General features: G+C 45.9%; 1 protein-coding gene and 4 non-coding genes across 5 annotated transcripts in view; all 5 read right to left on the bottom strand.

Moving 5' to 3' along the window:
* Nucleotides 1-13,456, bottom strand: part of LOC138242549 (antigen WC1.1-like) — a 621,195-nt gene that overhangs the window by 552,402 nt on the left and 55,337 nt on the right. The window lies entirely within an intron of this gene.
* Nucleotides 2,528-2,600, bottom strand: trnaf-gaa (transfer RNA phenylalanine (anticodon GAA)). The gene has a single exon. It is a non-coding gene; the product is annotated as a tRNA-Phe (tRNA).
* Nucleotides 4,313-4,385, bottom strand: trnav-cac (transfer RNA valine (anticodon CAC)). The gene has a single exon. It is a non-coding gene; the product is annotated as a tRNA-Val (tRNA).
* Nucleotides 4,830-4,901, bottom strand: trnae-uuc (transfer RNA glutamic acid (anticodon UUC)). Its single transcript has one exon. It is a non-coding gene; the product is annotated as a tRNA-Glu (tRNA).
* On the bottom strand, nucleotides 5,730-5,802 carry trnav-aac (transfer RNA valine (anticodon AAC)). The gene has a single exon. It is a non-coding gene; the product is annotated as a tRNA-Val (tRNA).

The following is a 13,456-nucleotide window of genomic DNA, read 5'->3' as shown; positions in this document are numbered from 1 at the left end:
CTTTGTGATGAAGGCGAGACACCTAGCCGGGCACAGTGACTTGGCGCGTGTCGCCGTGGTTACCATACTTATGATTTGTAAACAAATAGAAAATGCATTTTAACTGTTATTTAAACAAATTTATCAACTTGGAATATAATTCTCTAGTTCTAGGATTAAATTCCTAAATAATAATTTGAATAACCATTCTTTAATTTCGGATTGAACATTATTAACACTAAACGCACTATGGTACTGTAATTGATCGATACAGGCGGTATTGACCGTTTTCTAGATATTTAAAACAGGGTCAAGAAATTGAAACGAATCAGTACTCACCAGTCGATGAAGTTAATCGTTTATTCTACGGTTCTTCAGTTGAATTAATAGGTTGTCAATAGATAAGTGATCAATAACTCTCCGCAGTGCGCTCCGCGCACCTCCCGCGGTCTCGCTCGCTGATCCCGGCGCTCTGGCTGGTGCTCTTTCTGACATAAACAGATGCAGCCATTCAAAACAAGTGGGCGGTACCGCATTATTTTGCGGTGGGCTTTACGCAGTCCACCGCGAGTTACCGTAAATTCTCCTATAATACCGCAAAAAAATAATAGTTTCCGGAATTTCCGCAAGGTGGAGCTAATGAAGCTCAACCTCTCATGTTTGAGCTGTCGCCATCAAAGTCTTTAATGAAGATATTACTAATAGTATTAATAATGAATGAGCTTGGACAAGCTGTAAACTCAAAGTATTGCCCTGGTCCACATTCTTTTTTTCATTGACCGTTTTTGTAAAAGTAACACCACAGCATTTTGCAATCACACATTTGTTTCCAATCATGCAAAGTACAGTAATTTTTGAGAATCGATTCACCATGCCTTTCACATGCTCATAAACGAGATTGATTTAGGAACATAACATATTACTGTATACAGTATGTATATGTATATTTAATGTCTTAACTGTGCCCGTTTAAGTATTGAATATTTATATGGAATTTTACCACTGAAGGGAAATCTTAGTACCTGAGCATAAAAAGAATAGGAGCATACTGTAACGCGTGTGAAGGCCATAAACGATATTAATTTTGGAACTTAAACATACAGTATATGGCTGGTCTCGGTACTTTAAAGAAAACATACACACCAGTATTCCATTTCTCCCTAAACATTTTAAGCATCGAAGTCTTTAACTAACGTGATACCGGAGTCAACAAGCATACTTTTAGAATTTGATCAAAAGGGAATATAATATGGAATCGCATATCTAAAGAAATTAAGAACGATATAATTATATTCATGTACCGCAACACAAGAATAGTACACGCTGTACATTGTCTGTTGATAATGTTTTTGTAGTGCTTTTTCAGCACTCTGGCTGTGACCTTGCTGGTGGTGCTGTGGGTTAGGTTCCTGACTTCCCTCTTACAATGTCTGTGATCAAATCCCACTAAAGCCATGACTATTTCTTCTTAACAAACATTTCTTTGAAAAAATGAAACGTTTCCCTTGGTCAGAGATTAAATAAAACCTCACTCGCACCAAACAAATTTATATTTCTAAATATAAATATTTCAAAATATCACAACATGATCGAATTTAAGTCATTTTAATAACAATGAATAGTCACCTAGTGGTAGTGGTAAAATTCCATATAAATATTCAATGCTAAAATGGCACAGTAAAGACATTTACTGTAAATCTTTCTACGACCGACCAACAGACCACGAGTGCCCCTGTCGGTCAACCAATCACGTACCGCGGTGTTTTGCGTCAATTACCTCCGGCACTTTGAATGGCTGCATCTGTATAACATCTCCAAAAAAAAAACACACCGGGCTTTGAAGAGAGGCGATTCATAACAGCTGGAGAAGGTGTAATATTTGTGTGCGTCAGCAGTGAAACTGCATGTTGATTGATGGAGGGCTGAGCGGGGAATAACGGTTGCTCAGGGTCACAGGTCATAGTGAATTTAGGAGCTAACTGGTTCGGAGTTACAGGTTAAATAATAAAGAGTTTGTTCGAGTGTCACATCTTCGTCCTGGGTTCTTAATTTTTACACTATACGTGTAGGAGAAACAAGACAGTGTGTGTGTGTGCCCAGGTAATTCTGGGAGACAGATCGAATCTGGGCTAAAAGAGAGGGGGCTTAGCCCTCTTACATTTGCTAGTTCAAAGTTGTACAACCCATTTGTATCTGCTAGGCCCTGGTGAATTGCTGCGAAATGCTGAAATAACCTCTCGGCTCCTTGGTTGTCATTTCGTCAAACGTGCGTTTGGTACAAGAGTGCATGAAGGCACCGGAAATACATTGGGAACAAATGACCGTTGGCTCAAGAACTCTGTGAAGTAAGGGAGCGTGCAAAAAGAGGTTGTTTCTACATGGTCTCGAACTGGGGACCTTTCGCATGTGAAGCAAACATGATAACCGCTACACTACGGAAACCTGCAAGGACTGCTAGTGTCTCGCTTGCGTTTCGGGCTGAGAAAGGGACGCATCACTTTGGCCAGGGGGCGCTGGAGAGAGGAACAAAGGGCGCGATGAAACAAAATGCCAAAACCCAGGATCAAACCAGGGACCTTTAGATCTTCAGTCTAACACTCTCCCAACTGAACTATTTCAGCGGTGCGCAGAGCCCACAGCCACCTGCTCCAGCCTTCCTGTGTTGTGGCATGAGCACACCAAGAGTAACGGGAGAGTGTTGCAGGAACGTCACTCAGAAGGAAAGCCACCCAGGTGCGCCCTCTGAGCTCTGTCCAGCGCATCTTCCTCGCATGGACTCCTGCCTGCGACGGGCAGGAAACAATTAGCAAGAACAGAACGACACCCCATGGGTGTCTCATGACCACACCTTAGGTTGTGACACGTGCAGGTGTGAGGGGTTGCCGGGCTACTTTGGAGCAGAGCTTGGGCGGAGGGGGGGCGGAAAAGCAGACAAAGAGGTGACACCTCAAGGTCTGCACGATCACAGCTCTCCGCCGCCCCAGACTTCCGCTCGATAAGCTACTGGACACACCCGCCCCTCCTCACACAGACCGTGGAAAAGCCCCCGAGTGGGAGGGCTCTCTCTTCCTCCCAGGAGCTCTTGGACACGACGCACAGACAGGGCGCGGGGAGCCGCCGCCTGCAAACACGGCTCCAGGCAGGACTCCACTCCGCAGGAGCCGCAGAGCAGAGGAGATGGGGGCAGCTTAGCTCCTGTGCAGAGACCTGAGCTGTTGTTGCTGCGGACGCTGTCTTTTCTGGACTCGGGGTAGGAGTGAATGTTGGGTTGCCCTTAGAAATGAAGCAGAGCACTTCAACGGCACGGGTGTGTGTGTGTGCGTGCGCCCTGGTGATTCTGGGAGACAGATCGAACCTGGGCTAAAAGAGAGGGGGCTTAGCCCTCTTCCATTTGCTAGTTCAAAGTTGTACAACCCATTTGTATCTGCTAGGCGGCGCAGTCGTCGTCCACAAAGAAGGCTTTGAAAAACGTCAAAGGCAAGTCATTCCGAGTTGGTCGTTTGTGTTTTCCCAGCCTGAGGAATGCTGAAATGATCTCTCGTCTCCTCGGTTGTCATTTCTGCTCCGTAAAGGAATCACAGCACGCGTCGCCTTCCAGCACGCTGGGTCGGGACACGATGCCGGGGGTCGGAGCATGTGATGTCTTCCTTGTTAGTATAGTGGCAGGTATCCCCGCCTGTCACGCGGGAGACCGGGGTTCGATTCCCCGACGGGGAGTAGCTTTTCTTTCACCTCCTTAGAGAAAGGACTGCCTTTCACTTCACTGTTTTCTTTCACAGCGTCGTGCACCTTTTCATTGCTCTCGCTTTCGGAGCCTTCGCACGGCACACGACTCGACATCAGGAAGCACATTGAAGTGAAAGCAGGAAGCGCTGTGACATGCACTGTGCAGATCCCGCCACACTAAGAGTTGAGTGGGTCTGTTCGATGCACAAAGAACGCTTTGATAAGCGTCAAAGGCACGTCATTCCGAGTTGGTCGTCTGTGTTTTCCGTTCAGACGCGAAATGCTGAAATGATCTCTCGGCTCCTCGGTTGTCATTTCTGCTCCGTAAAGGAATCACAGCACGCGTCGGCTTCCAGCACGGTGGGTCGGGACACGATGCCGGGGGTCGGAGAGAGCGATGTCTTCCTCGTTAGTATAGGACCTGTCACCTGTCCCCACCTGTCACGCGGGAGACCGGGGTACATCAGGACGCGCATTGAAGTGAAAGCAGGATGCGCTGCGATATGCACTGTGCAGATCCCGCCACACTAAGAGGTGAGTGGGTCTGTTCGATCACTGCGCTAGGCAATTCCCCAATCCCCTTTTGTGCGTGGCGACAAAAGAAGTCTGTTTCTGCCCGGTTTCGAACCGGGGACCTTTCGCGTGTGAGGCAAATGTGATAACCACTACACTACAGAAACGGTGGTAAGACGTGCCCAGCGGCCCAGTGCTGAGCTTCGCCAATGCGATTCACTGCTTCCAGTGCCTTTATTGGAATGCACTGATGGACCGTGCTCTCTCTCCAGAGACCAGCACGCCTGTCATGGACGGAGCAGGAAAGGCGGCGCCACATTCTACAGCCCTCTCCACGCAATCGAGGAAATCGGGCTACTGAAGTGGAGAAAATCGCCTCTCCAGAAAGTGCAAATATCATCTTTGAGAGTATAAATCCTATTGCCGAAGGTCAGCCCTGTCTACCAGAGTAACCCTCCCACAGGGATGATCAGCACGTCTCACACGCGAGAAGTTTCGGTTGGAAACAAGCGCCCCCTCTTCTCGCACGTTTTGCACATTCGAGTGGTTTTAATGCGGCTCCTTCGTACACGGTGCTGATCTTTTGGAAAGCAGGAGGCAAAACCGACACGTTCTCATACCGGGAGTCGAACCCGGGCCACCTGGGTGAAAACCAGGAATCCTAACCCCTAGACCATATGGCAGCGAACAACCCCGCTGTTCCCGGCATCATGCAAGCAAACTACATAAATATGAGAAAACACGCAAGAGAGTTGTCACTCAGAGTGTCGAAGAGTCGATGTATACTGGGGCTCAGTTGAAATGCAACGTCAGGACTTTTCCGAATTATGTCACACGAAGAGAACACAGCCTTTTCCGCCCTGCCACCTGTGTATTGGTAACTCGCTGTGATAGTATAGTGGTAAGTACTTTGTGTTATGGCCGCAACAACCCCGGTTCGAATCTGGGTCAAGGCAGAATAGGGGCGTCTGCTTTTACTACTTGCACGAATGAAGGCAAAAAAAAGCCAATCGATGTGAACGAACGGCGCTTTGCAGAGGAGTACTGCCTGACTGGATGAAGGACAGAGGCCACTCCGACCCCTTCTCGGTTTTCTTCAATGACTTACTAAGGATCTTCTTCACATTCGCCCATGCAGGGGAAGCCAGTTACACCAAAGCAAACGCAGGAAAGTGCATTTCAAGCAGAGACCAGGAGGGACTTGTTTACACCGAGAGTGGGCGGAGAATGGAACAATGCACCCAGCCCTGTTGCTGGAGCCAATTCTTGATGAGCTCTTGGGCTCACTAAGAGGCCCCCGCTGGATGCTAATCTTTCTGTTGTTCTTGCAGGTCCTGCGCTGCTTTTGAGCCGACAGAGCTCGTCCTGGTCTGTCGGCACAGCCCAATTGCAAATGATCAGCTCCGCGTACAGAAGGAACGTGCGTTTGGTACAAGAGTGCATGAAGGCACCGGAAATACATTGGGAACAAATGACCGGTCTGTGAAGTACAGGAGCGTGCAAAACGAGGCTGTTTCTGCCCGGTCTCGAACCGGGGACCTTTCGCATGTTAGGCGAACGTGATAGCCGCTACACTACGGAAACGGTAAAATATAAGAATCACAAGAATCAATTTAATTCCTAAGGGTTATGTACTTGTTTTGAGTATCTAATGTAGAAGTTTTAAACAAGTTCAATTATGAAACGGTCTAAATGAATGATCTTATGTCTCCGAACTTATGTCCTTTTGATATGTGTAACTCTATGTAACTGAATGAATTTATATCTTTTGTATTCTGATAACCCTTACGATAAGATCTGTTAGGTTTACATGCATATTCTATATATTAATAAATGTATCCTCGTGTATTAGTACCTGTATTTGCGTTGTTTGAGTTATATCGCATGGTTGGATTCTAAGACCATTAAAAGAATCAATTTTGTGATTTGCTGCCACAAAAATAAGTGTCCCAGTAAATGCCCAAACCCCTACAGAACTGGTGCCTCGTGAGAGCACACTACAACAGTGTGTGATCTCCTGTCCCAGCCTGAGGAGCAGACAGCGAGCCTGTCTCTCAATAATACTAATAATACAGTGTGTGATTCCCTGCCCCAGCCAGAGGAACAGACAGTGAGCCTGTCTCTCAATAATAATAATACAGTGTGATCTCCATTCCCAGCCTGAGGAACAGTGAGCTTGTCTCTCAATAATAATAATACAGTATGATCTCCTGTCCCAGCCTGAGGAACAGACAGTGAACCTGTCTCTCAATAAAAATAATAATACAGTGTGTGACTTCCTGTCCCAGCCTGAGGAACAGACAGTGAGCCTCTTTCTCAACATTAATAATACAGTGTGTGATCTTCTGTCCCAGCCTGAGGAACAGTGAGCTTGTCTCTCAATAATAATAATACAGTATGATCTCCTGTCCCAGCCTGAGGAACAGACAGTGAACCTGTCTCTCAATAAAAATAATAATACAGTGTGTGACTTCCTGTCCCAGCCTGAGGAACAGACAGTGAGCCTCTTTCTCAACATTAATAATACAGTGTGTGATCTTCTGTCCCAGCCTGAGGAACAGCGAGCCTGTCTCTCAATAATAATAATACAGTGTGTGAACTCCTGTCCCAGCCTGAGGAACAGTGAGCTTGTCACTCAATAATAATAATACAGTGTGTGATTTCCTGTCCCAGCCTGGGGAACAGTGAGCCAGATAATCAATAATAATAATACAGTGTGTGATCTCCTGTCCCAGCCTGGGAAACAGTGAGTCAGACTCTCAATAATTATAATACAGTGTGATCTCCTGTCCCAGCCAGAGGAACAGACAGTGAGCCAGTATCTCAATAATAATAATAATACAGTGCGTGATCTCCTGTACTAGCCTGAGGAACAGACAGTGAACCTTTCTCTCAATAATAATAATCCAGTGTGGAATATCCTGTCCAAGCAAGAGGAACAGACAGTGAGTCTGTATCTCAATAATAATAATAAAGTTTGTGATCTTCTGTCCCAGCCTGGGGAACACTGAGCCTATCTCTCAATACTAATAATACAGTGTGTCATTTCCTGCCCCAGTCAGAGGAACAGACAGTGAGCCCGTCTCTCAATAATAATAATAATACTGTGTGAGCTCCTGACCCAGCCTGGGGAACATACAGTACAGTGAGCCTGTCTCTCAATCATAATAATACAGAGTGTGACCTCCTGTCCCAGACGGAGGAACAGTGAGCCTGTCTCTCAATAATAAGAATACAGTGTCATCTCCTGTCCCAGCCTGAGGAACAGTGAGCCTGTCTCTAAATAATAATAATAAAGTGTGTGATCTCCTCTCCCAGCCTGGGGAACAGACAGTGATCCTGTCTCTCAATAATGATAATCCAGTGTGGGATGTCCTGTCCCAGTCTGAGGAACAAACAGTGAGCATGTCTCTCAATAATAATAATATAGTGTGGGATCTCCTATCCCAGCCTGGGGAACAGTGAGCCAGACTCTCAAAATTAATACTAATATACTGTGATCTACTGTTCCAGCCTGAGGAACAGACAGTGAGCCTGTCTCTCAGTAATAATAATACCGTGTGTGATCTCCTGTCCCAGACTGAGAAACAGACAGTGAGACTGTCTCTCAACAATTATAATACAGTGTGTGACCTCCTGTCCCAGACTGAGGAAAAGACTGAGTCTATCTCTAAATAATAATAATACAGTGTGGGATCTCCTGTCCCACCCTCGGGAACAGTGAGCCAGACTCTCAATAATAATAATACAGTGTGATCTCCTGTCCCAGCCTGGGGAACATACAGTGAGCCTGTCTCTCAATAATAATAATCCAGTGTGTGATCTCCTGTTCAAGCCCAAGCGAAGACACAGAGAGCCTATCTGTGAATAATAGTAATACAGTGTGTGATCCTTTGTCCCAGCCTGAGGAACAGACAGTGAGCCTGTCTCTCAATAAAAATAATACAGTGTGTGATCCCCTGTCCCAGCCAGAGGAACAGACAGTGAGCCTGTCTCTCAATAATAATAATACAGTGTGTGATCTCCTGTCCCAGCCTGAGGAACAAACAGTGAGCCTGTCTCAAAATAATAATAATACAGTGTGGGATCTCCTGTCCCAGCCTGGGGAACAGTGAGCCAGACTCTCAATAATAATAATAATAATGTGTTATCTCCTCTCCCAGCCTGGGGAACATACAGTGAGCCTGTCTCTCTATAATAATAATTCAGTGTGGGATCTCCTGTCGAACTCTGAGGAACAGACAGTGAGCCTGTCTCTAAATAATAATAATACAGTGTGTGATCCTCTGTCCCAGCCTGAGGAACAGACAGTGAGCCTGTCTCTCAATAATAATAATTCAGTGTGGGATCTCCTGTCCCAGCCTGAGGAACAGTGAGCCAGACTGTCAATAATATTAATAATAATAATAATACAGTGTGATCTACTGTCCCAGCCTGAGGTACAGACAGTGAGCCTGTCTCTCAATAATAATATAGTGTGTGACCACCTGTCCCAGACTGAGAAAAAGACAGTGAGTCTGTCTCTCAACAATTATAATACAGTGTGTGACCTCCTGTCCCAGACTGAGGAAAAGACTGAGTCTATCTCTAAATAATAATAATACAGTGTGTGATTTCCTGTCCCAGCCTGGGGAACAGTGAGTCAGACTCTCAATAATTATAATACAGTGTGATCTCCTGTCCCAGCCAGAGGAACAGACAGTGAGCCAGTATCTCAATAATAATAATACAGTGCGTGATCTCCTGTACTAGCCTGAGGAACAGACAGTGAAACTTTCTCTCAATAATAATAATCCAGTGTGGAATGTCCTGTCCCAGCAAGAGGAACAGACAGTGAGTCTGTATCTCAATAATAATAATACAGTGTGTGATCTCCTGTCCCAGCCTGGGGAACACTGAGCCTATCTCTCAATACTAATAATACAGTGTGTCATTTCCTGCCCCATTCAGAGGAACAGACAGTGAGCCCGTCTCTCAATAATAATAATAATACTGTGTGAGCTCCTGACCCAGCCTGGGGAACATACAGTGAGCCTGTCTCTCAATAATAATAATACAGTGTGTGACCTCCTGTCCCAGCCGGAGGAACAGTGAGCCTGTCTCTCAATAATAAGAATACAGTGTCATCTCCTGTCCCAGCCTGAGGAACAGTGAGCCTGTCTCTAAATAATAATAATACAGTCTGATCTCCTGTCCCAGTCTGAGGAACAGACAGTGATCCTGTCTCTCAATAATAATAATCAGGTGTGGGATGTCCTGTCCCAGTCTGAGGAACAAACAGTGAGCATGTCTCTCAATAATAATAATATAGTGTGGGATCTCCTATCCCAGCCTGGGGAACAGTGATCCTGTCTCTCAATAATAATAATACAGTGTGTGATCTCCTGTCCCAGCCCAAACGACAGTGTGCCTATCTGTCAATAATGATTATACAGGGTGAGATCTCCTGTCCCAGCCTGAGGAACAATGTGCCTGTCAATCAATAATAATAATACAATGTGATCTACTGACCCAGCCTGGGGAACATACAGTGAGCCTGTCTCTCAGTAATAATAATACTGTGTGTGATCTCCTGTCCCAGACTGAGAAACAGACAGTGAGACTGTCTCTCAACAATTATAATACAGTGTGTGACCTCTTGTCCCAGACTGAGGAAAAGACTGAGTCTATCTCTAAATAATAATAATACAGTGTGGGATCTCCTGTCCCTCCCTCGGGAACAGTGAGCCAGACTCTCAATAATAATAATACAGTGTGATCTCCTGTCCCAGCCTGGGGAACATACAGTGAGCCTGTCTCTTAATAATAATAATCCAGTGTGTGATCTCCTGTTCAAGCCCAAGCGAAGACACAGAGAGCCTATCTGTCAATAATAGTAATACAGTGTGTGATCCTTTGTCCCAGCCTGAGGAACAGACAGTGAGCCTGTCTCTCAATAAAAATAATACAGTGTGTGATCCCCTGTCCCAGCCAGAGGAACAGACAGTGAGCCTGTTTCTAAATAATAATAATACAGTGTGGTATCTCCTGTCCCAGCCTGAGGAACAGTGAGCCTGTCAATCAATAATAATAATTCAATATCTGATGTCCTGTCTCAGCCTGTGGAACAGAGAGTAAGCCTGTCTCTCAATAATAATAATACAGTGTGTGATCTCCTGTCCCAGCCTGGGGAACAGTGAGCCAGACTCTCAGTAATAATAATTATACAGTGTGATCTACTGTCCCAGCATGAGGAACAGTGAGCCTGTCTCTGACTGTCTGTCCCAGACTGAGGAAAAAACAGTGAGTCTGTCTCTCAATAATAATAATGCAGTGTGATTTCCTGTCCCAGCCTGTGGAACATACAGTGAGCCTGTCTCTCTATAATAATAATACAGTGTGTGATCTCCTGTCCCAGCCTGAGGAACAATGAGCATGTCAATCAATAATAATACAGTATGTGATGTCCTGTCTCAGCCTGAGGAACAGAGAGTAAGCCTGTCTCTCAATAATAATTCAGTGTGTTATCTCCTGTCCCAGCCTGAGGAACAAACAGTGAACCTGTCTCAAAATAATAATAATACAGTGTGTGATCTCCTCTCTCAGCCTGGGGAACAGACAGTGAGCCTGTCTCGAAATAATAATAATACAGTGTGGGATCTCCTGTCCCAGCCTGGGGAACAGTGAGACAGACTCTCAATAATAATAATAATACAGTGTGATCTACTGTCCCAGCCTGAGGAACAGACAGTGAGTTTGTCTCTCAATAATAATACAGTGTTATCTCCTCTCCCAGCCTGGGGAACATACAGTGAGCCTGTCTCTCTATAATAATAATTCAGTGTGGGATCTCCTGTCCAACTCTGAGGAACAGACAGTGAGCCTGTCTCTAAATAATAATAATACAGTGTGTGATCCTCTGTCCCAGCCTTAGGAAAAGACAGTGAGCCTGTGTCTCAATAATAATAATACAGTGTGTGATCTTCTGTCCCAGCCTGAGGAACAGTGTGCCTGTCAATCAATAATAATGCAGTAGGTGATGTCCTGTCTAAGCTTGAGGAACAGAGAGTAAACCTGTCTCTCAATAATAATAATTCAGTGTGGGATCTCCTGTCCCAGCCTGAGGAACAGTGAGCCAGACTGTCAATAATATTAATAATAATAATAATAATAATACAGTGTGATCTACTGTCCCAGCCTGAGGTACAGACAGTGAGCCTGTCTCTCAATAATAATATAGTGTGTGACCACCTGTCCCAGACTGAGAAAAAGACAGTGAGTCTGTCTCTCAACAATTCTAATACAGTGTGTGACCTCCTGTCCCAGACTGAGGAAAAGACTGAGTCTATCTCTAAATAATAATAATACATTGTGGGATCTCCTGTCCCAACCTCGGGAACTGTGAGCCAGACTTTCAGTAATAATAATACAGTGTTTGATCTACTGTCCCAGCCCAAACGAAGACACAGTGAGCCTGTCTCTCAATAATAATAATACAGTGTGTGATCTTCTGTCCCAGCCTGAGGAACAGTGTGCCTGTCAATCAATAATAATGCAGTTAGTGATGTCCTGTCTAAGCTTGAGGAACAGAGAGTAAACCTGTCTCTCAATAATAATAATTCAGTGTGGGATCTCCTGTCCCAGCCTGAGGAACAGTGAGCCAGACTGTCAATAATATTAATAATAATAATAATAATACAGTGTGATCTGCTGTCCCAGCCTGAGGTACAGACAGTGAGCCTGTCTCTCAATAATAATATAGTGTGTGACCACCTGTCCCAGACTGAGAAAAAGACAGTGAGTCTGTCTCTCAACAATTCTAATACAGTGTGTGACCTCCTGTCCCAGACTGAGGAAAAGACTGAGTCTATCTCTAAATAATAATAATACAGTGTGGGATCTCCTGTCCCAACCTCGGGAACTGTGAGCCAGACTTTCAGTAATAATAATAATACAGTGTTTGATCTACTGTCCCAGCCCAAACGAAGACACAGTGAGCCTGTCTCTCAATAATAATAATACAGTGTGTGATCTCCTGTTCCAGTCTGGGATACAGAAACTGAGCCTGTCTCTCAGTAATAATAATATAGTGTGTGATCCACTGTCCCAGCTTGAGGAACAGACAGTGAGCCTGTCTCTCAATAATAATAATCCAGTGTGTGATCTCCTGTCCCAGCCGGAGGAACAGTGAGCAGTCCTAATAGTTACCGCTTTCCTGATTTAGCTCAGCAGCTTTTATTTCGCCTGAAGCGCAAGCAACTTGTGAGAACAGGTTGGGTTTGCTGTGCTCAACTGGCTCGGCGTCTTCGTGTCGTAGCGCCGCAACGGTGTGTTTTCCTTCCTTCTCTTTTCAGCCCAGAAGAAACATTTTACTTGTTCCCCCTTTATCTAGATCTGGTAACCTGCTCGTCGCTGGTGGGCCAGATCGTGTCCCCCATCACTATACTGGGGCAATAGGACCCACACAGACCGCAGGGTAAAGCACCCCCTGCTGGCCCCACAGAGAGGGAGAGGTAGAGGTAGGGAGAGAGGTAGAGAGAGGGAGAGGTAGAGATAGAGAGAGAGAGGAGGAGTACAAATTCAAGCAGAGGCCTGAGTGGAGCACTGTCGTATGGCCCTGACATCAATCCCTCAACTCTCTGCATAAAGCAGTGTCTTATGGCCATGACATCCCACCCCCACCACTCTCAGTGGAAAGCACTGTCGTATCACCATGACATCCCACCTCCACCGCTCTCTGCGAAAAGCAGTATCTTCAGGCCCTGACATCCCACCCCCGCCACTCTCTGCGTAAAGAAATATCGTCAGGCCCTGACATCCCACCCCCGCCACTCTCTACGTAAAGAAGTTTCGTATGGCCCTGACACCCACCCCTCCACTCTCTGCATAAAGTAGTGTTGTCAAGCCCTGACATCCCACCCCCGCCACTCTCTGCGTAAAGAAGTATCGTCAGGTCCTGTCATCCCAACCCCGCCACTCTCTGCGTAAAGCAATGTCTTCAGGCCCTGACATCCCACCCCCGCCACTCTCTGCGTAAAGAAATATCGTCAGGCCCTGACATCCCACCCCCGCCACTCTCTACGTAAAGAAGTTTCGTATGGCCCTGACACCCACCCCTCCACTCTCTGCATAAAGTAGTGAATTACGGCCCTGACATCGCACCCCCGCCACTCTCTGCGTAAATCACTGTCGTATTGCCCTGAGATCCAACCACCGCCACTCTCTGCGTAAAGAAGTGTCGTATGGCCCTGACACCCAC

This window comes from Lepisosteus oculatus, chromosome 14, assembly GCF_040954835.1.
Source record: "Lepisosteus oculatus isolate fLepOcu1 chromosome 14, fLepOcu1.hap2, whole genome shotgun sequence".
NCBI classification, from domain to species: Eukaryota; Metazoa; Chordata; class Actinopteri; order Semionotiformes; family Lepisosteidae; genus Lepisosteus; species Lepisosteus oculatus.
The sequence above is the reverse complement of the archived record's forward strand: the minus strand, read 5'-3'. Positions and strand labels throughout refer to the sequence as shown.